Source organism: Athene cunicularia (assembly GCF_003259725.1).
Source record: "Athene cunicularia isolate RWA chromosome 2 unlocalized genomic scaffold, athCun1 chr2_part1, whole genome shotgun sequence".
NCBI classification, from domain to species: domain Eukaryota; kingdom Metazoa; phylum Chordata; class Aves; order Strigiformes; family Strigidae; genus Athene; species Athene cunicularia.
The window spans coordinates 123,194,233-123,219,885 of NW_020799095.1; positions in this window are offsets into that span (position 1 = coordinate 123,194,233).

A 25,653-nucleotide genomic window follows, 5' to 3' on the forward strand; every position below is an offset into this window, starting at 1 on the left:
TTTTTTCCACTCTTTGTTTTTCAGCACCAAGAAAATGAAGAAAACTAAGTCACAGCTTTTCCCTCTAGCTACATATAATGTTATTCATGGAAGCCATCCTGAAAGTCCAATTTTAAACTAGTATATGTATAATCAATATTAGCCCCAGATTTAACTGGTCCCACATGTACTTTGTTCTTATGCTTGTGCTGAAGTGGTTTTAAGCAGAACTCTCTCCAGTATTTTGTCATTATAACCCTGACCTAGGAAAGTAGATAGATATGTGTTTTCCCAAAAAGCAATTCTCTGCTGCACTGAGTATTTTTAATAGTGACAGTGTTATTATTTTCTGAATGTAATTTCTGACAATCAAATGATGTAAACAATCTGAGAAGATCTGATTCCTTTATTAATCTGTCAGCTAAAGCCTTACAGACCTGGAAGAAATTCAATCACATCCGTATGGAACTGGAACTCAAGTTTCAAGCTGGAACTTGAAAATCTGTGGCTCAGTTTTCACTGGGTTCTGTCTTATTGCACTTTTTATTTATGGGGTTCTGAGATTTTCCCCTCATAGTTTAGATCTTGTCCCAGTAAGTTACTCACATCTGTCATACATACATTGTTTTGGGAAGTTAATGATATCTTTCCCTTGTGGTCAATGTTTAAGACAGTCCATAGATGTTTCTCAACTTATTTTTCCTCATTGGGTCTGTAGAGGAGAGGGAAGGGACAATTCAGGTTAAATATCCTTTGATGTAATATGTCCAAAATAGTAAGTCTGGGAAGAAAGGTCGCCCCAGAGATTTTTCTCTGTTAAAGAAAACAGAAATCTGAAACATCAACTATTCTTGAAAAATGAAGTGTACCAAACATTTTGGAATATTTAAAAAATCTTATATAAAGATTTGCAAACTCAGGTCACCAACCATAGCTCCCATTCATGCAGATAGTGACTTATTTGGGACTGCCTGGACATCCCTCCTCCTGAGTAAAACCACAGTTTGTGTGAGAGATTGTCCAAACATTTAATGGAATTTCCCTTTTTCCCAGATGATAACTCTTTTTGACAGTTGTGTCTTTCCTCTGCTGTGATCAACTATTTTCTTAAGGATAAAATCCAAATTTTTGCTCCATTTAGTGAGATCTCTCTCGTCCTGTTGTACTCACAGCTTTAAATTTCAGAAGATGCTTGGCACTTTTGCATAATTTCTTCTGCAGATTTTGCTAGAGAGCTAACTGCTGCTTTGAGGTTGAAGCATACTGAGATGGATTTCTGAGATGGATTTCTGCTAAGATCAAGAACTAAGTGTGTTTATGATAGAGGCACTGGTAGTATCTTATGAAGCAACAGCCTTCTATATCAGTGGAAAGCCTTGCATTACTTCAGTAAGATTGGATTAGGCTTCAGTAACTGAAAGCTAATATTAGAGATCAAGAATGAATGTTTAATTTTAAGACATGTTACTGACTCTTTAAAATTAGATTATAAAACTTTCCTCATTGATGTTTATAATACTTATGATGATAAGAGATCTCACTGGGGACACAGTTTGTTCAGTAAGTAAAGTCTGATAGATTCATATTCTTATTTATTCTGATAGGTTGATGAGGCTAAGACTTACAACACAGAGGAGAGATCACCATTGCCAGTAGGGTTTTATTATGCTCTCACTGTCTTATTCTTGGAATAAAACCCAAGAGTAATGTGTGGAATTGAGTAGTGAACGAAATATCTTTCATTCTCTTGGTGTTATTCTTATTTAATTACATTATTGTAGAGAAAGCATTTCCCTTACATGGTTTATTGGCCTTGAATAGTGAACAGATTTCAGTAGGAAGGATATTCAGTTGCATCTTACGATAACATCTCACTGTTATGTTCAATAATGTTGTGATGACATATGAACAAGGAAAAAGCATTTAGGATCCAATACACTTTTTTTTTTTTTTTTTTTTTTTTTTTTTTCTTAATACCTATTGGGCTATCTTTTGAAGAAAACACCAATAAAACATGCATAGTATTGTCAGTCATGCCTGTACTGTTATTTAATGTTGCTGAAAAGAAGGCTGCAATTAATTTTTGACTATCCTGCACAATGGGTTGTTGTCCTTGCAAGTCTTTAAATGAATATATTGTAATAAAATGCCAGCTACTTACTAAGCAGAACAACTTTCTTTACATATTAAATTGCATGTATTTGCATCAGGGAAAAAAAAGGAAAATGAGATGGTATTTTATTATTGTGAGTCCAATGGATCCGACACAAATCTGTATAGTTCTCACATTATCAGTGAAATTATCAATTATTTTATACGAGATAACTCTCATTACATCATCTGTTGCTTTTGAAAGATGTGCTTGGACGTAATTTGATGTAATTTTGGATATCATTTGAGAATAATAGCTTACATGAATAAAAGCATGACTTTAACACAACTGCTCTTAATGCCCAAGCCAAGAAGAACCAGTGCAGGTTTTCTTATGTGATTTGCATTTAATAGGTGCATTTCAAGGAACACTACTTGTAGGGCAGAGTGGCATAGCCTCTATTTTTATGACTTTCTACCAAATAAAACTGTGCTCTTTGAGAGTTCTAACGGACTTTAGAAGTTACTGGCTCATCTAATGACCAGTGTCTGATTCAACCAACCAAACAGTACTCCTTCAGACACAGACCCAAAAATACTCAATGCCCACTGGAAGTAAAAAAGGAAGTGCTGTTCCAAGCTTTTATTTCTGTGAAAGAAAACAACTGTGAAGAACTGGTAAGAAACTGCGGCATCTCTTTCTGTCCCTTCTTTATCCTTTGGTAAGGCTAGGTCTAACATTTCACATAGTGAAAGGCCTCTTCAAAAGGAAAGTTTGAACATTTTAGTGGTTTCGCTTATGTTTTATTATGTGGTTTAGAAAGATTTCGATTATTTCCCTTCTGTGACAAGATGAATTTAGTGGAATTCATTCAACTTTCCTTTTTTATGAACCCTTTAGTAGTTAATACTCCCACTTCAGTAAAAGGGGAATTTCTACAGTGTTCTTTATGACTATTTACTATCCTAGTTCTGTATACTAGCTTTAGTCTAGACATTGAAACAGAAGTTTAAAGCTGAAGGTACTCAGATGCTGAGATCAGATATAACAGTGCAAATGAAATTTGATTCTGCTCAAGACAAATATGTGATTTTACTCTTCCGGAATGATCCTGAACCAGTTTCCTAGTTTCTTGTATGCTTTACAATAACTTGTTCTTTCTTACTTTATTTCTTTCTCTTTTCTCATTCTTTATTTTTTTTTTCTTTTTCTTTATTTTTTTTCTTTTTTTTTCTTTCCCTCTCTTTCCTTTTTCTTTCACATTCTTTCTTTCATTTTTACAATACTTATTTGAGATTGCAAGGGAGAGATGATGGTGTTACTGTAAGCACTGTTCTTCATTACTATTCCACTTATATCTCAAAGAAGTGTTTCATAGAAAAATAATACAAAGAGCAGGAAGGATCTTTCACAGATCATTTAATTCCTTCTTCCATCCCAAAGCTGAATCAGTGATGTCTATGTCGTCCTTGAGAAATAACAGTTGAGCTATTTTTAAAACATTTCACTAATGGAGATTCTACATCCTTCCTTAGCAATATTTTTCAAATATTGAAGAAAAATGATAGTTCCCTTCCTTAGTTGCAAAATTTGTCCCTGTCCTCTCATAAGCTGATGTGGGTGCCAACATCCTGATCAAGGCCTTTTTCTTCTTATTGTTCTTCACAAGTGGACAATTGCTTTCTTGGCAACTTCATCTCTTAAGAGTTTTTCACTCAATGCCTTTGCTTCCACTTTTCTTACAGGCTCTGCCTATACATGCAAGACAACTTCATCTCTCCCCATTGTTGACAATGAGCAGGGACTGATAAGGTTTTACTAGCAAACTGTCTCTCCAGGTTCTGCTTACTCTGGGTTTATATAAGGCAGTCTAGTTGGACTTGGAATATATCACAGCAGCATGCTGAGGCTGCCCTGGTCACTAGTGCTGCTGTGCCCTGCAAAGTGACTCTGCTTCTCTGCTGACCTAACAGATCATAGTTTCTTGGCTTCCCTGCAAGCCTGAGGGTTCACGTGGGAAAATGGGACTATGGTACTGAGTGGAATGAATCAATCCAGTTTCCATTTTTAACTGCAGTTGTGCTGTTTAGGGTTGGGATGAAGAAACAGAGATTATTCTTTAGCAAGTCCTGAATAGTTTCACTCTCAACATCTGATGTATTACTTTTTCCATATGAGAAGAATTTACTCCTATCTTTGATGGCATACAGCCTACACCTTGATTATTGAGGGACATCAGTTTTCTTCCTGTCAGTGTAGTAGCAGCACTCTCACAAAACACATTTATTTCTCTTATAACAGTCTACAAAGGGACACCTAACAATGGTCCCTTAGACGAGCAACTACAACTAAGCACTCCAAGCAAAATGATCATTAGCGAAGTTTGAGAGCAGCTTTGGGAGTGACATAGGATCTTTGCTTCACATACTTCTTCTAGACACTTAAATCATGCAGTTACTGTGATTTGAGCTTCATCCCTTCATGGGACAAACTTAAAAATAGCATCTGACAGCAGTTACATCTACAGGAGTTATATCAACTGTGGCACACTGTTGGGTCAGACTTACCTCACCTAACCTAACCTGAAGCACCCAGCTGAGGTGCTTCGCTCCTGCCAAGGCAGTGAAGAAGGACAGATGTGACCTGGAAATGTCAGGTGGCAGAGTTTGAGGAGTAAACTGCCAAGTCCACTGCAGACATACTTTGTTGTCTTCCAGAGACATACAGACATGCACTATAACACTAGAAGTCAAGATACAGTAGGAGGTACATAGCGTATGCCCATCACCCAACAAATCTCACAGGAGTTGTGTGAATCACACCACGTACTCCAATTCATGAGTCACACAAAGCATATACAAGCCATGTATATGTATATGTCTGTAACTGCACGCTTACAAGCTGTGTTTTAATAGATCTGTTATCTAGCTGTGCAAAATTGTTTAGTTATGAAGTAAATTGGTTTTGGTTTATGTTATCCCCGTTAAAGATCTTCAGATGGGTATTTTGTATTAACGGACAACTGCATAGAAATAGGCACTATTACTAATTAACTGTGAATACCTTTCTCTGAGGGAGTTTTGCATTATGTTGCACTCTATTGTTTTGATTTCTTTTGGAGACTGCTAAAAGCCATTGGATGTTATCTCTACCATCAAAAGCGGTTTTCCCCCAAGACCTTCCAACACAGGAAGTTCCTGAGATTTGCACACTTGGGTCACTAGTCTGGGGAGCTGATGAAGAGCTATGCCCTGCAACAGTGAACAACAGGTTGTGCCTTTCTAGGTGCAGCCTTCCAGTCAGGTAGCACAGCTTATGCTGCCTAGTCACTGCATCTGACCATGACCCCCAGCTGGCTTGCTATGCATCAGGCAGGTGTCTGCTCTCAATCTTGTCATTTTACAAAGTTTATGTCATTAAAAGGATCTTGTTAGCGTATTAAAACAGGCTTCTTCACAAAGCAGTTCAGTCCACCTAAGATTTGAGTCCATGGCTTGGGAAACATGCACGTTTTTCTGTCAAATACAGGGAAAGTCTTGGGTGATGGGACATTTCTGACACGACACATTTAAAGGGCAACTTTGTAAAAAGCCAGCAACAAACTGGTTATAACATTTTCCCATGTTTTTCTTCATGATGTAGAATTGCCTGAATCAATAGTCTCGCTCCAACCCAGGTGTGCCTTTAAATTGTACTTTTGATGCTGGGTTGATGCCATCACCCACAGCTCCTATGCTCACCTCTTGTTTCACAAAGAGGATTTGGGCAATTGCCTGACCACCTTACTCAAACATCTATAATCACCTAGGTCCCACCCCACCTCAGAGGTGTTTCATATAGCTGAACTTTTCCATTGCTTACGTGATGGGTTACAAAGGGTGGTTGCCTCAGACAGGTGTGCCACATCCCCAGGGAAAGAATTTGCTCAGCTCTGTGTTTTCTCAGGTTATTTTAGTGACTATCTCCCAGTAGGTGAATCCCTCTTTCCGTTCTCTAACCCACCCCCTACTTCCTCTTCCTCTAAAATATTTGCATTTTTCTACCAGAACCACTAGGTGTCACAAGTACTCACATCTAGATTATAAAATCCTCTATTGTCCTGGAGATCTTGATATTTTCCTTATTCTTATTGAGGGGGCCAAGAATTGGGGCATAGACTTACTGTAAATGTGGGAGCTGCTGGGTGTAATTAAAAAATCAGATGCATCAAGCTGGTAGTTACAGAGTAGGGCTGTAGTGTTTGATGGCAAACAATTTAGCATACAAGGGAGTTATGTCTGTCGTTGAAGGGCCTTAATTCAGTGAACCATAGAAAATTAAAAAATTGTATGTGATCCAAAAGATGAACAAACTATATCTAGCACAAGGAAATATGCTGGTGAAACAGAGTGTGTAGAAGTAGACTGCAGAAAGAGCTCCACCCTGAAAAAAGCTTATGGTTAAGAAACAGAACAATCCTTAGGTTAAATTTAGATAATTTTCAAACTAAAACCGAGTAATCCATACATATCTTCCTCTTCTTCCCACTCTTGTGCCAATCTGTCTGTTTATAAAGTGATCAATCATTCTTGCTTAGCAGTATGAATTTTTCACTAGCTGGGAGGATATATTCTCAGCTTCACAGTGGGACCCGCACTACACCACTAGTTGGTTCCATGTGACCCTGAGACACTGATCTTTTCTGAAGATGATATTTCAGTTTTTCAAATGTTATGAAGTGTATTTTTTAGGTTGTTGGTTTTTGGTTTTTTGTTTTTTTCTTAACTCTGTAAAACTGCATTTAGGTTTTGGTTTTGTTTTGTTTTGTTTTTAAAATTGCAGACAGGCATTTCTAAGTGTACTTTTCTTCAACACACACCCCACACCCCCCCCCAGCACTCCACCACCACCCAGTACATCCACCTACACTTACACTATCTGTCCTTCTGCTGTTCTTCAAGGCATTGTTCAGTGCACCATCATTCTGGGCACTGAACAAGCAGGAGAAGAGAATACTTTCTATCTAAAAGCAGGGAAACCCAAATCTTCCCATTTGGGGCCTCAATTTAGCTGAGTCCCATGGCAACCACAGGCCTTTGCAGCTTCCTAGTGATGCCTGCTTACCATCAGCTAGGTTTTCAGCTGGAACAAGGCACAAAGTGGGAGAAGATGGCCACAGGTGATGGGAACTACATGGCAAAAGGAGTATGTATGAATACTAGTCTAGTGACAGCTCTGCTGCTGGTATTATAAACTACATGATCACACAGCAGCTTGCAGCAGGTGTCTGAAGGCACTGCAGTAGGAGGACCTGGTTTCCTTATGTTTCCTCCTTCCCCAATTCCTCTAAGACCCTTTCCATCCATTAAAAAAAATTCTCTGTGAACTGTGTGTCAGTAGGTCTGTATCTCAGTGTCTGCCACATCACTGACTTCTTTTAGCATTTTAATTGGTTTGAGAGCATGAAGTGGGAGACAGTCTTGATGAAAGGTTTTCATTGCTTCCATAGATATCTTCTGAGCATACTCAGAAATACATCTTTACTCTTTTTCCATCTTTTGAAAGCGTTTTCCTCAAAATTAGAACCATTTCTAAATCTAAAATATTATATGCAGTTAGGGGCTTGATCAAATATTTTCTTACTGCATGACATTCAAACAGACAGACAGTGTTATAAATGTGGAATGGCCGATTATATTGTCATTTTAAGCTAGCATGATGAGAACATAATGGCTTTAGGCTATACCAGATGGTGAATTTAGGCACTGAGGAGTACTGCACTGCTCCTGGAATAGAATACATCACCCTGAAAGAAGCAAAGACCATTCACTCCTTTTCTAAAATAGTATTTCAAACATAAAGACTGACATCACTGTGTAGCTGTGAGTTAGTGCTTAATAAAACCCCATAATGTTTATTAGTCATGCTGTATGTACAGTGTACTATCAGTCAGATTAATCATTCATACAAGACAGCTGATTTTGTCCTAAAAGCACTATTTAGAATGAATGCTGGATGTTACTAACTGTTATTAAGTAGCCACCTGCTGCACATTTATGACATTATATTTGGTATATTGCTGCAATAATCTAAACTGTGCTTAAAGGTAGAATTCAATTCCAGATAATATTTTGTTAATAACCTACCATGTAAACAAATAAAATCAGTTATGGCCAGAGGTAATTGCAGTGTTGAATCATTTTCTTACTTAAACAAAAAAATCAGATTAATTCAGAAAGATTTTGAACTTTACTTGTATTTAAATGAAGGTGTGTCCTGAACCATAATAGGTGCAATTACAAAGATAAGATTAAGGAGGTGCCAGCTTTCTTCTGTTTTTTTTATGTACGTTTTCAGATTAACTTTGTAACAAGGAAAGATTTTTGTAGGCTAGCGCTCTCTGCAGAAGAGGCATTTCCCATGCAGAAATCAATCTCTCTCTCTCTCTCCCTTTATGGGGCCTGGCCTTTTCAGGGATGTTTTCTCTATTTACCAACCAGAAACAATAACTGGGGAAAAAAAAAAAAAAAAAAAAAAGTTACATTTTGTTACCACTGGGGTGTGCCACTTAAAAGGATTATGTTTTCTGCCTAGCAATTAATTCTTCTATGGCTTCATGCTGGACCAGTGCCCTTTCCATTCAACTGGCACTTTTCGTATGTGAAAAGCAAGCCACTTGGCAAAATGCTCACGTCAGTCATCACTCTCTTATTCTAAGAGAGAGGAAAAGAAGAATGAAGGGGTGCTGTTTCTTGGCCAGTGCCACACAAACATAGCAGTCAAAGGCCAGAAGAAACAGTCCATGTCCCTACCGGGAAGATTCATTGCACCTGAAGTTTGTCATTTGGATAGTCTGCTACTTTTAGCTAAGTAGTTAGGCCTTTCGTCTTGTCATAAGGAAATCTCTGACATTTGCAGAGGTGAGTTCATCCTACCTCTCTTGCACACCTCTTTTCTAAGAGGATATTCACCTAAGAGCATGTGTGTTTCCACTGATGAGGTTACCCTAAACAACAAGCTTATCTGAGATACCCAAGTTTTAGAAGATGACATTTAAGTGAGTTGAATCCCACAGCTGGTGCAGTTGCCAACCCACTGGAGCATGTTTAGCCTGGAGAAGAGAAGCTTTAGGGAGCACCTAAGTGCAGCCTTACAATACTTATGAGGATATTACCAAGAAAAGGGAGCCAGACTCAATACTAACTTGCATGGTGGGATAATGAGATTCAGTGGTCATAAACTGAAATAGAGGAGTGTCTGACTGGATATACAGAAAAATATTCTCCCGCTGAGGGCAGCCATGTAGTGTAAGATATTGCCCACAGAACTGTGGGATTTCTGAGCCTGGAGATTTTGATAAGAAAGATGGGGCAAAGTCCTGAGCCATCTGGATGGAACACAGCGCTGCCCCTGCTTTGAGCAGGGGATTGGAAGGTGACCCCCCCCAAAGTCTATTCAGGCCAAAATGGTTGGTGAATCTGTGCTGTCTTTCATGCTGAAATATCACACATGGGATACTACACTCATGCATCAGAGGCAATCTGTGAAGGTAATGTTGAGATGGACATTAATGCAGGCTTCAGACAAGGTTTAACACACAGGATTGTATCAGATGTTAAGAAGTCATCAGCGTCAAATTTATGTTCAGCTGGCATCTCCAGTAACTGAGTTTTCAGAAGCCTGTCTGTTCTTACAAGAACTTATCATAGCACAGTTGTGGTGGCTCTTGCTTTGGTGAATGGGGAAAATATATTATAAAAAGTAAAATCTGTTTTGGAATATGGGTGAGTATGAAATAAAGAAAATGGCACAGAAATACATAGTGTGCACAAATATATGCAAACATAGATAAAGGAATCTCAGAAAGAATGGCTGGTTGATCAACTGATAGATTGACTAAATGGACTGCACTTTCTTAGCTTCTTCCCCCTGAAGACAGCTGTTGAATTGAGGGTTTTTTTTTTAAAAAAAAGACTTGATTTGAAAAAAGTGAATCAATATCTGCATTCAAGAATGAAAATCAAATGGTATGTAGGTGGAGAACTAAAAGATGTTTTAGTAGCGGAGTCCAGGCAGGGAAATGTCAAGACAGGGAAATCCTTGAGCCTGATGGAAATAGGTAATGAAAACTGATATAAAGAGAATCTAAATGATGGGTCACAAATTCCGTGCAGTTTGAGAAATATTTAGTCTGTGCCCTAGATTCTGCAGAGTTCCAATCTGGAGCAGTCTTGGCTTTTGCCCTGGGGAATGATACAGTGTAAAGTTTGTGCACAGGTTTCCCATTGGCTTTTAAAGCAGAAGAATTATGCACTGAAAAGAGCAAAGTTAATGTAAGATATTGATTTCTCAATGCATTGCTAACGTATTTCCTATTGCAAGTAAGTTGCACAAAAATGAAAAATGACTATAAATACAATGATTCCATACGCAAGAGCAATGTTACATTCCATGCCCAGTGATGCTAATGGTTTTGACTGATTAAGTCTTGTGCAGAGGAAGTTATTTTGCTTATTAAACCACACATTCCTCTCAACACATTTGCTCTATCTGCTGGATAATAGAAAAAAGCATGATCATGCACAGATTTATTCTTCACCTCTCTTATTTAGAAATCAATCATCTTAGCTAGCTTTGTATCTGGTTAAAAATTGAAATGGTATTTCCATAAATCTCGATGTGAGGAGGTTTGACCCCTTTTAGTCCACAAACGTGGGAAACATCCATGCTGGAACATTGTTATTTTCTATAATATTAATCTCAGAATGAATCAAAGGACTATGTCACACAACTTTGACAGAAATAAATTATTATTAATACCTTAACAGACAAATGAGTGTTTTTAACTGTTGAGGGTCACCTAATTGTATCCATTTGCTAAGCAATAAATAACAGAGAAGAACATTAGAGTGGTTAGCGAGCAAGACTACAAGACACTGACACTAATCTTGCATATTGCTTTGAGCTAATACAATTACTTATGCACAGATCTTCAAAGCCATGTACTTATGTGTCTTTTAACATCTGACTGTAGCCTCTGTGCTTTTGTTTCTCATCTGAAAGATGAGGATACTTCTAATGATAATACTTTACCTCACAGGCGTTTATTGGAATACTCAGCACACTAAAATAATGGGGTCATAGAAGTAGTTGAGGGAAGAGGCTGTGAGAAGAGGAGGAACTCACTAATGCATTTTAAAAGCTATGCTAATCACTTCCACTAATTTGGATTAAAATTATGCAATAAGCCTCACACCTTCATCAGCCCAACCTTAAATGATATTCTTTGCCTCCACACTCACTAAAATATTAATGTAGCACACAGAGAAATATATGTGGTCTCCTTTTTTGTCCTCAGATGTAGATCCTGAAAAACATGGGAGTTTTGTCTTTATGGTTATTCCCTTCAGCTTTCCTGGAAGTTTCCATCACTCAGTACCACCTTGCAGGAGCCCCAAAACTTTTCTGAAAGTGCTCAACATGAAAAAGGTCTTGACTTTGCAATTTTTCCCTCTCAGTCTTGATTGGGCCATTGCCATTATGATCCCTCACATGTGAAAATAATAAAAACATAATGGAAGTATTACAATTCTTACGGGCTTTAAAACATTTTCATCCAATGGAATAAAGGAGGCTACTTAACCTGTATTTGGTAATAATTTTGCTTTCTTTTGAAGGCTTTATGCTGCTTGCAAGATTTTGGAAGTTCCTTCTCCAAGCTTTAACCACTGTCAGCAGCTGCTGTGATACCATGGCCCTCTGTTTTCAGGTCAGGTCAATACTGAAGCTAATTGCATCCTTCTTGCATGGGAGGGACCATGTTGACTTGTTGATGTTTCATTTTCCTGTTTTGAAATCAAAAGACTTCTGCAATGCATGGAGTGGATAGGCAAGCTACAGAAGTATTATGTGCAACAATATGTGTCATCAGAACACCTGGACACACTGATGGAATAACACCAACTTCATTAAATACAGCATTCTTCATTCAATTGTAAAACAATTGTAACTCAAATGCAAAACGAGCATGTTCTAAACGTCTAAGGCTTTTGTACATGCTTCATAGCTTTATTAAAGCACTGGATTCACTTCTGGAGGTCATTTAGTCCAACCTGCTGCTCAAAGCTGGTCTACTACTAGTACAGCATCAGGTCAGACATAGCTTTGTTCTAGGACACTTCTGGGTCTTGAAAAGTCCAGGGTGGTGACTCCATTTGCATACACCTAGATTTGATTTGTTGTTCTGGGCAGCAGGTAGAATGCTGTGCAAGAAATGTTTTCATTTGTATTGGCTAGGCAAGGGCCAAACCCAGAAGTAACAGCTTCTCACTCCACTCTTCCCTCCAGAGAACAATTTATTCGGAGAGGGTGGAGGTTTTGTAGTTAGGAATAATTAAGGTGGAAGTGATATGTCACGAGAGCTTATGAAGTACAGTCTGCCCAGTGCTTCTCTAGGCATAATAAAACTGAACAGCATTTCATAGTCAGGGTCTGTACAAGAGGCCGCAGCTGTCCCCAGGTAACCTGCATACCCCAGCTATTGCTCTCTGGTAAATACTAGTAAAGGTTGCTTCTTCCATTGGAGAACACTATAAATTTATGATTATCGCCATCCTCAAATCTGTATTCATTGGCATTAAGTGGGCCTAGAAGGAAACAGCTTGCTATTATCATCCAGGCAGCCCACTAGGAATTGCACAGTTCCCAGTTTCTGAGAATGTGCACTTTTGGATGAATGGACAAGCAGTGCTGGCTTCTAATGTGTTATGGTGAAGGAGACTGAATTACTGAATTGTATGTTCCTCTGTGAAGGAAAAATGTCATTTACGATGTAGGTGTGTCACGTGTAAAACTTTCAGTAGGTTTCTTCAAAGTCCGATTTTTGCCTCGCTGAATGCTTCTCTTGTTCCTAATAACTTTCATCTTCCTTCATAAATTCCAAAGAAGTTGGGCAGGAGAGATTTCTTCCAGTCTGAAAGAGGCATATTCCTTAACACATTGCCTTCCATATCAAAGAGAAATTTTATCTTAAAGGTGCCATGGAAAGAATGATAGACTCACAGCAGTGGCTCCTCTATCTGTAGAGAGTGGGTAAAACTAACTCTATCACCTTCCCAGCCACTGCTGTTTGACTGTGAGCTGCAAAGGCAACTTCTCAGATTCATTCTCCATAACTGAAGCCTTCAGGTTATTGTTGATTTTCTGAATCAATACCAAATATAGTGGTGATATTTTGTCATCTCATTCCTGATATAAAACAGGAGCAGAACTAACAGTGTTGGCTTGGGGATGAAAGAAGAGCTGCTATCGTATATCAATAACCTTTCCCCACAACTGGTCTGTGCTTGATTTGAATCACTAAACCAAGGGTGTAAGGCTACAAGCAATTTCTAGTTCTTTGGTTCAGTTTATCGAATAAATGTTCTTTGTTACTTTTTTGATTTTTCAAAATGGCTACACCTGGGAACAGGTGTTGCCAGACTCATTTCTTATCAGAAAAAACTGTAATACTCTGTTTTCCCATGACACTCCTTCCTCTGTGTTATTCGTGTGATAACTTGAATTCAAGCAACTATTAATTTTTAGTTGGCCTGTGAAAGTTAGAAAATGAGGAATTTGATGGCATGGAAATGAGGTTTACCTTCACAAAAATATTTAAGCCTCAGAGATTAATCCCTCAAATTTTTTCATTAATATTGCATTTTGCAGCATAGCAGCTAAAACTTCAGTGAGACTACAATTTCATCAAGATCTCTGCCTCCAAGCAACATAAATAGCATTAAATTTCCACTCGCTTTCTATAGGCAAATTTACAGAGTATTCCCTGTGATGGCAACCAAAGGAAAGCCACCCAGGCTTATCCAGTTTATTTTTATATCAGAATTTATAGTAATACCAGAAACTCAGTCTTTATTTTAAAAAAAGCAACTACTGCCTAGAAAGGAACATTTTGTCTCTCTGGAGATGCACTTTTGTTGAACTCATTCAAATTAAGAGTTGTCCTTGAAAAAGACTATTTGAGTTTAGCTCCTGTCTCTCCTGGCCATACAAGTGACCAAACAGTTTTTTCTTGTACTTAGATTTTTAAACCTTGTTCTCCTGCTGTTCAAATTAAATTCAATTTAAATATCAGTAACTGAAGTGATCAGTGCCTAGTTATCTGTGTGTAGCCGTGGCATCCAAGGAAGTAAGAGAGCAGGTTCTTGCTTGCCCATGTGCCTCATTTAGGAGATGCTATGGAGAACCTCTGTGGGCCAAGCTCATGAGAGATTTTATCCCATGGGATACATATTGGTGCTGAAATCCATGTGTGACAGAAAACATTTTTTTCTGTGGAAAGCTGCTGTGGAAACATGATAAACAGGAGACACCATTTCCATCACATCCCTTCTCACTGCAATGTCAGGCAGGCATCACTTATCCATGAAGGGAAAGGCACAAAGCCTACACAAGTGGGGAACTGACTATTCCTGATATCAACCTGGCACTTGGTGACATGGCTCTCTATGAACACCAGGAGGAATTGCCAGCCCCACAGATGGAGATGGCTGAACCTGAAGCAGCGGTTGTCAGGGCTGGGTGCAGCTGCTGGACACTGGACATGGCTGCTGGACCTTGGCCCTCAAGGAACCCCTAGGAAAACAGCTGGGACTGGGCTGGTACTAGTGCAGAGAGACTGCGTGGAGACAGACTATCCAAAAATCCTGCTTAGGCATTTTCAGGCTCATGTTTTTGTCTTGATAGTGGGCCGGCCTAGAAACATGCAACAGCAGGATTGTCTGGAGACCCCCAGCCACTGCTGGATGGCCTCCAGGACCTGGAGCAAGAGTGGTTATTGCGCAATTTCAAGTCACAGTCCCTGGGGCATTAGAAACCTCCTTCTCACTTCACCAGCCCCAGAAAATACTCTTTTTATTTTAGATATTTTCCAAAAAGATTATGGGCCTCAGTGCCTCTTCTTGAAGGAGCTCATGACTCCAGGGCTCTTAGATCCTCATTCTGCCCCCAGTGTCCTGAGCACTGTGGGGGCTGACACTGGCCTCTCCCTCCAGTGAGACAATGCTCTCTTCTTGGAGCCATGCTCTGAATTATCTACATGTTCATTTCTATTTTTTTTCCCAAAGAAACATAACCAAAACAAAAAGAAAAAGCACTACTTGCACCTACACAACTTATCAAAAGTCTTTATTTTTTATTATTATTTGCTCTCCAGCCAAAAAATGGAAATATCTTTCCAAGCTGCTGTTGTCTTCCAGTTTAGCACCTGGACTATTCAGTCATATCTTTCAGTTTAATCTTTTGGTTAACTCTTATGTAAGAAGAAACTCTACCTTGATAAAGAGCATGTTTCTGTGTAGTTAGACATCTGCAACCGCGTGTTAACTCTCTGATCATGAAAGTGAGTATGACTGATTAGACATGTCTCGGGACTCCAAAACAGTTTGAAAGCTTTTTGATGCTTGTTAAAATCAATTACTGTTTTAAATAAATTTCATTGTAAACTGACCTGCGGTCTTTTTGGGGGTGTTTTGAAAGCATCTCTTACTATAATACTGATATCAAGATAGAAAATAAAACTCAGCATCTTATTACAGCAGGGGTATGGATGATAGCACAGGCAGTAGCTTAAAAAGTTAAATATTTACTTTGTGATAGTTTTGAGGAAAGGCTCAGGAATTTGCAGCAAGAAGCAATGTATCATTCAAATGCATTTAAAATTAATTAAAAATTTATGGCAAATTTTAAGGAAGAATGTTGGATTAGAACTTTATATTGCTTTGTACTGTTGGAGCATTTAGATACTCTTGAAGGACATTTTGCCTGGGACATTGATTGGATTATTTTGCTTTCTGCTAACTTAATTTTTACAAGGCTGAATAAAAATATTGGGAAGTTTCACAGAACGACAAATACTTTTGCTCTTTTTCACACACAAAAACATGAACTCATGTTCTTTAAAAATGTTTTACTAACGGACAACAGGATTTTTGAGGTATAGAATGAGTAAGTGTTCCACGTGTAGTTTGTGTCTGGCTCCTGCAAGGTGTCTCTTCTAACACAGAAAGCAGAGACTTTCTAGGCCTTTTTTTCTTCAATTCCTCTAAGGAAACTGATGTTAAATATGATATTCAGGCACAAGTACCTTGTGCTCTTCAACAGGTTATTATAGTATGAAGTATGTTACAGGGAAAAGCTCGTATGAGTTTCACCAACCGACAGGCAGGCCCTTTTTTAAAAAAGGGAGTACTAAGAGTGAGGAAGCAGGAAGGATGGAATAAAAACTGGTGCAAGCTGGAAGCAAAGGCAAAAGACTTGAACAGGTGAAGATGAACAGTTGTAAAAATAGGCTATGTAACTGAAACAAATTCATGAGTTGGAAATGCCATGGCAAAACTCAATGGCCAAAAAACATTAATGATCCTGCACCTACTTTTAAAGTCTGACTGTTTCTTTTAGCTCCCTTGGCAGGATCCAGCCAAATGGGATTTAGTGATAGAGATGGAAGGCAAGAACTGGTTTCCTTTCCATTTTTGGCCAAACTGAAAGACTGAAAATTGTTCTGAGGAAAGAATTTTTTTCACTGAATCCATCAGGGGTTTGGATGCTGGGTTTAATCTTTTGAACAAAAAGAAACAAAAAGTGGGATTCAGCTCCCACCTCTCTTTGGTGTCTGCAGATGCTTTAGGGGCCTCCCTCAGTCCCATGCCTCGACACAAGTGCCTGACACAATTTTGGATGCACTGGGTGTTCTCCACATGGCTGGTGGTTACTGTGTGGGACCTACTGAAGTCCTGCAGTGTGCTGGAGGCAGCTGGAGGCCAGGCCAGCCAAAGGCACCTAGGGTGGCACTGGATACCATTCTTTAGGCAACTGAAATGAGCTCAAGTCATCCTAGTCAGTAGAGCTTGGTGGTGCAGCTCAACCTAAAGTAGATACTTATTTACTGGTCAGCTGAGCAGCAGTACAAGCTCTACCAACTGTAATAGATAGATATCTGCAGAACATGAAAGGATTTATATACCTAGAGCACAGGCAGACACACATGACACATTTAGATACCTCTAGCTTATGTCAAAATGTAATTTCCAAATGAAAAATTGCAACAATGTAACTAGACAAACTTTTAAAAACTTCATTCTTTTTCTGAATCAAATTAGATAAATTTCTTTTTAATGTAAGTGAACTGCTGATGGAAACTGCTGATGGCAACTCAGATGTTAATTTTAGGTGACAAAATGGCAGATTTTTCCCTCCACCAATACAAATGCTTTCATTTTTTATTTCAGTAGTCTAATTTTAAATCAAACATTTTGTTTCTCAGCCCTTTCATTCATATCCAAATGAGCTGGAGACATAGCTCTGAGGCATTGGCATACTATCTGAGATGATAGCTTATTTCCAAAACAGTCTTGTTGATGAGTAGCTTACACATGTATGGAGAAATAATACATGTACTTGGAAAGAATGTTAGAACTGATGTACAAACTGACAGCTTGGAAAATTGGGTGGTTTTCAGTAGGAAGGTCAATAAATATCTCATGCATGTAGCATGCGTGTTCTTGTGGATAAAGTAACTTTTTGTCAAGAAAGACGATTTTTTGGAAGGAAGAAAACAGGGTGAGCTACTTTGTGCATGTGTATGTAGAGTGCTCACTGTGGACAAGAAAGAAATCTACTAGTAAAGTATATTTATTTCTTCTATAATAACTTTTTCTTTGGTAATAATACATGTTGCTGAGGTAGCTGACAAATTTAACTAAAGGAAGAATGCATACTCACTTGCAGTTTCATTTTACATGCATGCACACAAGCAAACCTGCCTAGTTTTATTGTAACATAACTGGAACTCCAGTAACTCCTCTGGTTGCTTAGACATTTCCATTCCGGGTTCCTGATTTCATGAGGGGAACAATTCACACTTCTCAAAAGCATTCATCTTTTTATTTGCAAGTGCCTTGAATTTGGGCTGTCAAACAAAAAAAGAAAGACTATTGGAAGTATTTCTTGTTTGTTGGCTGAGTTTTACAGGAAGAATGAGAAAATATCTTCCCCATGGAAAGTTCACTCAAAGTTTTTTGAGAAAATCTGGTGCCAAAAAATCAAAAAGCATGGAGCGAGCCAGACATACATCCCACTGAAGAGGAATATCTTATGCTATGCCAGTGAAAACTGGACTTGATTTCATTAGTTTTAAATCTCTGGAAATCTGACGCTTGGCAGGCCCATGAGGCATTTGCAGTGTGGCACAGCGCTGCTGGACAGTGAGATGTCCAGCCCGAGTGTGTAGTGAGCTGACGAGGTGGCAGAGGAGGTAACTGTTCCTCAGAACATGGGTCACCAGGTCATTGATGAGACTGTCCCTGCTGCAGGGACATTTAGTATCAGAATGTGATGCCAAATATTTTCTTTTTAAAAAGGCATTTTTAGACTGACTAATCGAACTCTGGAACTTACAAAGGCCCCATTAACATGGGCCAAAGGCCAAATTCCTCACCAGAATAAGGAACTGATGCCTGCTGGTGCCAGGCTAGTACTCTCACACTGACTAAGGTTTTCTCCCTTTTTTTCTTCCCCATTAGTAAGCTTCCTCTTATCCTCCTGCCCCCATTTTGGGGTGGAATTAAACTTAATGTCTTTAGGATATACTCAAAGTACAGCATCTGAACAACTAGCTGACCTACAGAGCTAGAAAATATCCTTTATAAGCATTATAGCTACTGTAATTGTGGAATTAAAGCTATGTGCAACTGGAACAATAGTAAGTTTGCAACAATAATATGGTTTCCTGTAGCCTGTTCTGGACTGATTCTACACAATGTGTGTTTGCTTAGTACTCTGCACTGTGGCACTATGGTGGCTTTATCTGGCAACCTCCTTCATAAAGATGTCCTATTCATTTCAATGATCTTTGTGAAGAAGAACTGAGATTGCAATCTCTATCTTGAATTAAACTGTCTGTTGGGTTAAGGAGTGGCCTTTGTTTCTTCATACCCACTCTGTGTCCTCTATCTCTGTGCCCTCAAAATGAATGGCTAGGGCAAATCCCACCACTTACACCTAGTGCTACTTTGTCAAAGGGAAGCATTTTGAACTGTGAATAATCCATAATTTAAAGGGGAATGCAAATGACACACTGAAATGACACCTGGAAGAAGGATATTATTGCAGGAGTGATATTAGAGCAGGTTGTCTTCAAGCACAGACTGAAGCAGTCAGAAGAAAAGGACCCAAAGGGGCTGTCCCACAAAATAGTTGGGTACAGCTACCAGGAGTCCAGCAGGTAACATGACTGAAGAATATATGACAATGGAAAAGAACAGGATAGGACCTTGACGTAAAAAGCAGCTTGATGCTTCACTTTGCGCTACATCTGGCACTTCATCTCTTTGCCAGGAAGGTGTTATGTTAAATTTGCTTTCACCTTCCTACTGAAACATTGTAGTTTTCCATGCTTTAAAGTGTTCTTTAAAAAAAAACCCTCAAGGCTGTCTGTATTCCCTGACTCATCTTCTATGTAAGCAGAAAAAACAAGCAGGGAGAGAGAGAAGAGGTAGGGAGAAGATATCAGAGGGGCTGAAAGGAAGTGGGAATGCTGCTTCTCAAGACATTTTGTTCACACTGATACAGTTGTATGTCAATTTTTTTTCTACTGGGTCTATTGGTTTTTCTGGAAGAATCACATGGTCTTTTGAGAACATGGTAACTAAAGACTTCAGTCTTGCTTTGTGGCAGTACTTATGATGACAATATTATGATAAAGGAACTTCTTTCAAAGCCTCTTTAAAATGTGCTTGGTATAAATGTAAATTGCTAGGCCCATGAGATGGGACAATGACCAAATTTAAAACAGCAGAGAAGATACTTGGGGAGGTGATTTTTCAGGGATGTAAGTTAGCTCTATTCAAAACGGGCTGTGGAAAAGCCTTGTTTTGGAAATGTGATTCAGATATGCTTGCAGACATGCTTTCACTTCTTAAAAGCAGTGAGATAATGAGGCTTAAAGTGGATTTATCATTGCTTAATAGCCAACATTTCACAACCTGAAATAAAATTACCCAAGGATCCCGTAGTGCACACTTGACGTTGCATGCACCTCCCAGGTGAAAGGCAAGTGGTTGAAATGATTTGAAAGTACAGTATGATTGCATCAGCCAGGTGAGAGGCTGCTGGAGATGAGCCTCAGCCCTGAGTCAGCAGAGTGTGGCGTGGTACCAGCTGTGCTGGATGGAAGTGGTGCAAAGCCTCCCTGTATCAGCAGAGCAGTTTCCTCCGAGTTGCTTAGCACATCTGCTTGGTGGATTATAGGGTAAGTAGGCAAAGGGAGAAGCAGCCATAATTTTTAGTCATGAGACCACAAAGGATCAAAACCAACTACTCTTGCAGTAGTGTGGACAAAGTTGTAATCCTCAGCTCCTTGCCTTTCACTGCGCTAAATGGGAGTATCCACATCAGCATGGTTTATCCTTTCACAGCACTGCGTCAGAGAGCAAAAGTCTCCATCCAACAAGACTAATACAGTATTTTCTGATGGAAAGAAGACAGCTGCTGTATGCTCATTGCTCCAGGGACAATGTAATCTATGAAAGAAAGATGTGCATCTGGGGATTTCAGCATTTCAAAATGCACCAAAGTAAAGAATTCTGAATGCTACCCTGTTAGAAAAGACATAATACCTCCTCAGAGCACTTTTTTTTTTTTTTTTCATTTTCTCCTTCTATCCCACAGGACAGGGACAAGCCCTTTTAGTATGACTTACATAAATGGATGTGTGTGAAAATTCAACCCTTTCAGAAATTTCTTTTCTTCAGACACCCAATAAGCTGTTCAGACGTGATAAGTTGTTGAACACTTCTTTCTTTTTTTCAGCCTTTTACTGATTTTTCTAGATGTGCTGCAATAGCCCATGCCTCTGATCCATGTGAGACAGCAAAATGGGGTGATGACAGTGCTGGACCGTGAATGGAGGAGTCCAGCTACAATGCCACCAACCTACAGAATGCAGTGTTCAATAGTGGCATGAAAGATGCTTTGTGAACCAATAGAAAAGCTGAGAAGGGACTGGATGGGTACAAAAGCTGACTCTAGCTATATATCCCAGTGCTGCCTACATAGGGAGATGTCATCACACTGAGCATTATGGCCTCAAATGATTCCTTAAAACCACAAAGCCTGCAACTGTTCTTTTTCTGCATATTTCTCCCACATCAGCGGAAAATATATATTGAGGCAAACAAATACCATTTAAACTAGAAATGTTAATACAAATATCTTTTTTTTTTTCTTTTTTTTTAACTGCTTGAATGATTAGAACATGCTTTAAGTGGTTATGTCCACCCTAATTTATGTACTTAGACTCCTTTGTCTCCTCTCTGTATTCAGAAGCCTGCAAATTTTCTGGTATTGGTTTGCATACATTAGTGGTATAATTTGTACCATTTCTGGACTAAGTGATGAAATTGTGTCTTATTACTTCTAATGGATGTGCTGTCTTTTAATTAAAGACAAATTCAATGCAAACCACAATTATAAAATAAATGTTAGACTAAGTCCCTAGCACCTAATCTTCATACAGCAGGCTGCCCAAGCACGTGATTGTTCACCTCATCTCCTCCTGGCATTGCAATGTCCTGAAGACTTGAATTTATGCAAATATAAGTCTTAAGACTTGGGAATATTTCTTTTTTCTGCTTGTTTTCTGACCACCTCTGAGAAGTCCCTAGGAAAAGATCCAGGAGAAGGCTGCCGTTTTCTGAGCAATTTATTCATCCCCATTCACCCCATGATGAGAGGGACCATGGGTCCTGGTGGCCAAGGCTGGCTGATTCTGACAGACCAGTTTGTTTAGCGCTACAGAGCAGTCCCCTCCTATCTCTGTGGGAGCTTTGGGAAAGAGAGCAGGAAGAGCTGGTCCAGATTAACCAGTTTGTCAAGACAGGTCTAGTTGTTTAGTCTAAGGTTTAACACCTTTGTACTAAGTAACTTAGTATCATACCTATTTTAGGCCATGTTTAGGAGCTAAATGATCTTAGGAACGCTATAGATGAAGATATTTCATGATATGTTGGTGCTTAATTGATGCATATTTTTGAGTTTATGGTAAATTATCAGTACCAAATAATTTAGTCAAATCCTCATCCTGCCTTTGTGACCTTTATCACAATTAATCCCACTAAAATTGTCCCTATCTTTTACAACTCTCCGACTGAAAGAAATAATGTAAGCTACACTACAGAGCTGAAGCCTGGATATCTTTCTTCATGTTATCTATATCACTCTGTAATAATACCTTGTTGTTTTGTGTAGTTCTTCTTTTGGTCTTTAGTACCATATTAGATTTTCATCACTGTCACTCTTTTATAAGTAGGGAAGTGGTATAGGGAATGTTAGTTAAAGTGACATTCCCAGAAAGTTGGTTGCAGTGCTATGAAGGGAAGTTAGGTTTTTATAGAGCTTTTTATTTGCTAGCATCAACACTTCAGTTACAGCAGAATTCATGTTGTTGAAGTTAGAGGAGGAGTGACAGATAATATATGTTGTGCAAGTTAGATCAGAAATTAGCTGCTTTTTGGCTTGAGAAATGTAGGAATTTAAGAAAACTGCTATTGCAAGCCCTATTAAAAAAGTACTGTTCAGGCAAAACTTGAGAAAGGTGCTTATTGACTCTTGTAACAAAACTGATGGTGCTCAAGACGATTTGACTAGCTGTCTAAGTCCCTTTATCTAGACACAATTTGCAGCTGTAGGCTTGCAAGGTGGAGAACCCTGATGCAAAAGTAGACACTAATTCCAGGTCTCAAAGTATGAAGACAAAGGAGAAAGTCTTGTCTTTGTAACATTCGGTGAACCATTTTGTTTTGAAGCTGGTTGATTGACAGGGCTTTTAAGATATTGCACAGAATTTTGAAACCTTAACAATAGCTCCCCAGAGATGGTTTAATGGACAGAACTGGAATATGGCATCATACAGATGTCTCCTTCTTCTATCTGGGACATTTTTAGAGAGGAGTAAGTTTATTCTCTTCTCTACAATGTGTTCAGAAGAGTGTCACTTGAATGTGCCTTTTCTTGCAGATTATTTAACAGGGATTGACCAGTGAATAGAACGGGAAAGCACTATTACATTCTTAGCAAAAGCTCCATTGAAAAAACAATGAAAGCAGCTAGTTTCTTCAGAATTGAACAGTTATCTTAGTTCTGCACCTTACAGAGGTGTTAAATCCACTAGTCACTTGGTTGTCTGGAGTATAGCAGTTCCTTAGTAAAAAGGAATTTAGAGAAGAATGAATTAAAAAAATGTGAAATTGTTCTTCATGTGTTTTTTAAGAAGACAAAAAGCACTCTATCATTTCCAGTGAGGCAGCTGATGCAAAGCAGCAGCTCTTGAGTTTTACCGGTTTGTGAAGGATAGAACATAACTGCCTGATCCCTAAAGTCTCTTCCAAAGTCTGTTCTATTTGTGGATGAAGTAGAAGTAAAACACAAACAAAGCAAAATTTTAAAAATGGAACATAGTGCTAGTGAGTTAGAAGGGGAAGTGGAAGCAGGTGAACTTGGGAGTGATTTCTCTCTAGATGTTTATAAGATCCCAGTTTAATCCTGAAATTTTATGCTGAGAAATACTGAGAACAGAATTTTGTTTGGGTGAACTGATGTTTCCAGAGGTTTTGGTAATGGGTTTTGCAGGTTTCTTTTAATTGCTTTCTGCCTGGGAAAACAGCCATGAATTTGTGACTGATTGGAAATCCAGATGCAAAGTTGAGCCTTTTTTTTTGGCAGCTGGACTTCAGTGAATGTAGTGAGTAGTTAAAGGAAAGTACAGAGAGTTCCTGGGGGGAAATTTGGGGAGGGAGGAGTTTAAGCTGTCTCCACTTTGGCAAGATATAATGTCACTAGGAATTAAAAAAATCTTACTTAGAGTGAAATATAGAATTGTTTCTGAAGGAAATTTGCCATGTTCTTTTTTACAAAGACAAAAAGTTGTGTTTTTCTCAGGAAAGGAAATGAATGTGGGAACATTTACTATAATGTTATTAGTTGCCTTGCTGGCTTTCCAACAGCACATCCAGATGAAGATATTCTTTTTGATATCCTGCAGGAAGGACTGTTCTTCCAACCTCCTCTGGTGAACAGAGCAGTACGGCACCAAAGCAAAGAAAGAGCAAAGGGTGGCTGGCGGTCTTCTTCCTCTGCCTGTTAATAGGCCAGGCCTGTCTCCTTAAACCTCTTCTATAGTTATGTATGCTTTTAATATATATGAACAAAGGACCCTCAAGTAACAGAACAGAGGACAGAAAAGGAAGATATGAAAAATATTTATGGCAAAAAGAATAATACCACAATGTATGATCCAACTGTACTAAAAAAAAACATAGTGGCTTTTTAAAATGTAAAACCCATTTTACTCTGTATATAGGTTAAAATAAATTTAGATTGGTGGAGTTTTTGCTTTGCTTCTAGAGGTTCTTCTACAGTGACCAGTTTCTTTGACCTTCACAGCAAACTGCCACACCATGTCCTGAGCCTTTAAATGAATTTTAGAGACAAATCCTAGGAGCTTCAAGTCTTCATATGGATTAAACCCAACCCTTGAGGAACACCACTCGTTATTGGTCTCCACTTGAACATTGTGCTGTTGACTGCAACTCTTTGAGTGAGACCATCCAGCAAATTCCTTATCCGCTGAGTGGATCATCTGTCAAATCCACGTCTCTGCAAGTTAGACACAAGGATGTTGTGTGAGACAGTGTCAAATGCTTTGCACAATTCCAGGTAGATCACAACAGTTGTTCTTCCCTTATCTACCAACACTGTAACCCTGTTGTAGAAGGCCACCAAATTTGTCAGGCATGATTTGCCCTTAGTGAAGCCATATTGACTGTCACTAATCACCTCTGTATTTTCCATGTGCCTTAGCATGGTTTCCAGGAGCATCTGCTCCATGATCTTACTAGGCACAGAGATGAGACTGACTGGCCTGTAGTTCCCCATGTCTTCTCTTTCTCCATTTTGGGGAAATGGGGGTTATGTTTCCCCTTTTCCAGTCAGTGGGAACTTCACTGGACTGCCATGACTTCTCAAATATGACGGATAGTGGCTTAGCTACTTCATCCACCAGTTCCCTCAGGACCCCCAGATGCATTTCATCAGGGTCTCATGGACTTGTGCACCTTCAGGTTCCTTAGATGGTCTCAAACCTGATCTTAGATCTTCAGTGGCCAGTTCTTCATTCTCCCAGTCCCAGCAGTTCCTTATGGCCTGCTATCATCTCATACGAGAAACAGAAGTATGTCTTTGAAATGTGAGAGCTTTTGCTAACATCTACAGAATCCAACACACTATGTAAATTATCAAGTCTTTCAGTGTTTTGCAATGTTTTCTAATACCCTTATTTTTTATCTGTTGTGCTAAAATATTTCAAATGTCCTTTGTGCTTCGGCTGCAAAGGGATACCCTATGTAGGGTGGGTAAGGGATAACTGGTCCTGGAGGGGGAAGCAAAAACCTAGTCCTCACTTGTGACAGGAGCAAAAGCTGAAATCTGTGCTCATCATTCCTCTGCATTCTCTGCCCCTTCTGCTCTTTCAGCTTTCCTCTCTTCATCTT